This window comes from Ceratotherium simum, chromosome 26 (genome assembly GCF_057802395.1).
Source record: "Ceratotherium simum simum isolate JZ-2026a chromosome 26, ASM5780239v1, whole genome shotgun sequence".
NCBI classification, from domain to species: domain Eukaryota; kingdom Metazoa; phylum Chordata; class Mammalia; order Perissodactyla; family Rhinocerotidae; genus Ceratotherium; species Ceratotherium simum.
The window spans coordinates 8,923,312-8,926,410 of NC_141925.1; the positions used below are offsets into that span (position 1 = coordinate 8,923,312).

The 3,099-nt window shown below is 40.2% G+C and overlaps 1 pseudogene; it reads right to left on the minus strand.

Annotated features, from left to right (window-relative positions):
• Nucleotides 1-2,388: 2,388 nt before the first annotated feature.
• Nucleotides 2,389-2,811, minus strand: LOC101387320 (small ribosomal subunit protein eS17 pseudogene; annotated as a pseudogene).
• Nucleotides 2,812-3,099: the final 288 nt, after the last annotated feature.

Here is a 3,099-nt window from a genome sequence, read left to right on the forward strand (position 1 = left end):
CCATACTCACTGTCTTAAACAATAATGAGGATGTATTGCCCCACAAAATTAATAATCCCAGTGATAGAGCAGACTTCAACTGAGACCTGGTATAGCAGCTCAGCCATGTCACCAATGACCTGATTTCTTCTGGACTCTCTTCACCTTCTCTAAAATTGGCTTCAAACAGAGGTTGTAAAGGGGTTTAGAAAAGGCCATCCCAAAATATGCCACTTTGGTATTTATTTTCCTCCCCAAAGCCCCCAGTAGATGGTTGTATATCCTAGTTGTAAGTCATTCTAGTTCTTCTATGTGAGCCACAGCCACAGCATGGAAACTGACAGATGGGTGGTGTGGTTCCATGACCGGGAAGCAAACCCAGGCTACCGAAGCAGTGAGCGCCGAACTTTAACCACTAGGCCATCAGGGCTGGCTCTTTGGCATATTAATTACCTTGAGCTGAAGGCACTTGAGAAGCAGCAGATGCAGGAAGGGCTCTCTGACCAAAAGTAAGTCATAAAATTTCCCATGAGAAAGGTGCTTTTTATGCATCAGGAAGAGAACATTCTGTGCAGAATTTGCCACCCTAAAATGTGTCACTTTGGCTTGACTATTTTCAAGACCAAAAGACTCAGAAGAAACTTTGACCTTCCCCCTAACTGCCTAAAGGAATTTAAGATAGAAGGCCTGTCCCAGGAAGGAGCTATCACCACAGATAATTATGTATAACATGAACTAGTGTTGTAGACAGGGAGGAACCTGGCAAGGCCCATTTGATCAAAGTCCTCTCCATCTATCATTGTCTTTGCAAGGCGTGGATAATGTTTGTTTACCGAACATTTGCTTTTCCATCTCCATGTGAATTGCCTTCCTCTCCTTTGAAGTCCCAAACCACTACCCTCAACATCCTCCTTTGTCTTTAGCTGAAGATGGTATTTAAGGTGGTGGCTTTAGCTATTTTGGTGAGTTACTCAGTTTTCCTGGGTTTCTCCCATGTATACGTGTTATTAAACTTTGTTTGATTTTCTCCTGTTATTCTGTCTGACATCAATTTAATTCTTAGACCAACCAGAAGAACCTAGAAGGGTAGAGGAAAATTTCTTCCTCTCCTACAATTCTTATCACCAAAGATTGGGAGTCAACACCAAAATGGATCTGTACAAACCAACCTGCCAACATAACCCTTGTCTTCCATTAGTTTCCCCGTATATTTCCTAGTCGTTGTCCCACAGTTTACTGCCCCTAACCCAAAGCCCTTTGTCTCTTGTTACATCTCCACAATTTATTATTCTTTGTAAGCTCTTGGGTCTCATGGCTTCTTCAGATCTTCATTTTCCTTTTGAAGACTTCTATGTAAACATAAAAATATTACATAAAATGTGTATGCTTTTCTCCTGTTAATCTGTCTTATATGAATTTAACTCTTGGGCTCAGCTACAGGACCTATGAGGGTAGAAGAAAGTTTTTCCTCCCCTACATCTGCCTCCCAGTGTGGTCAAAATATGGCTGCCGGGAGCTCCAGGACTATATACTTCATCCCTATTAGAAGAAGCAATGTCTTTCTCTCAATTTTCCTTGGGAAAGGGAGGAAACGTCTTTCCCAGGATTTGCCAGCATCTCATTGCCTCTCATAGGCTTGAATCTGGTCGTGTGTACATACATTCTTAAGACAATCATGAGTTCTGGGGAAACCATTTTCGCTGATTGCCTTAAACTGACAAGGTACCACCCCTGAATCTGTAGGTGGGATCAATCCCACCTAAAGTGTTTGGCTAATTTTGTTCAAGGAAATCCAGTAGACTGATGCCAATGGGAAGGAATGGGTGCTAATCAGCAAGCAATAAGGTTCAATATTAATGGCTTAAACTTTTTTTTTCTTTTGTTGAAAAACAGTTTTATTGAGAAATAGTTCATATATCATACAATTCACCTATTTAAATTGTACAATTCAATGGATTTTAGTATATTTGCAGAGTTGTGCAACCATCACCACAATCTATTTTGGAACTTTTTTAAAAAATTATTTTATTAAGGTCATATTGACTTTTAACTTGTGTAAATTTCAGGTGTACATTATTATATTTCAGTTTCTGTATAGACTGCATCATATTCATCACCAATAGTCTAGTTTCCATCCATCACTATACACATGTGCCCCTTTACCTCTTTCACTTCCCCCCATCCCCTTCTTCTCTGGTAACCACCAGTCTGTTCTCCTTACCTATGTGTTTATTTGTTTATCTTCCACATGAGTGAAATCAAACGATATTTGTCTATCTCTGTGTGACTTATTTTGCTTAGCATAATACCCTCAAGGTCCATCTGTGTTGTCACAAATGGCATGATTTTGTCTTTTGTTCTTGTTGTTTTTGTTGTTATTGCTGTCCAAGGTTTATTGAAAATATTACAGCACAGCAGATAGATTCAAACTGCTCCACGTGGTGTTTTGAAATTCACCCCAACTGCAGGCTGAGTGACATGAAGTTTGGACAGACTGTCAAGGTCCAAGAATTTCAGCATTTCCCTAGTGTCAGAATCTACTTCAATGATCTCCTGATCCAGGGCTGAGACCTCAGGAACATAATTATCTCTCCTTTCTCTCTCCTCCTCCTGCAGCTTGATGGAGATACCTCTCACCAGGCCTCTCTGAGTCCACTTCATCAGATGCGTGACATAGCCTGTGAGGTTGTTGCAGACTTTCTGGCTGGGAATAAGGGTGATCTCCTTGCACATGTGCTTGTTGGTGTGGAAGTCATTGCCCAGGAGAATGTAGTACTTCTCAATGATGACCCAGGCTGCCCTCTTCATGGTTTCAGTGTGAACACAGCCCATGTTGATGGGTCCCTGGTAAAAGAGTGATTTTGTCTTTTTTATGGCTGAGTAGTATTCCATTGTGTATATATAACCACATCTTCTTTATCCATTCGTCCATTGATGAGCACTTGGGTTGCTTCCACGTCTTGGCTATTGTGAATAATTCTGCAATGCACATACAGCTGCATATATCTTTTTGAATTATTGATTTTATGTTCTTTGGATATATATCCAGTAGTAGAATAGCTGGATAATATGGTATTTCTATTTTTAATTTTTTGAGAAATCTCCATACTGTTTTCCACA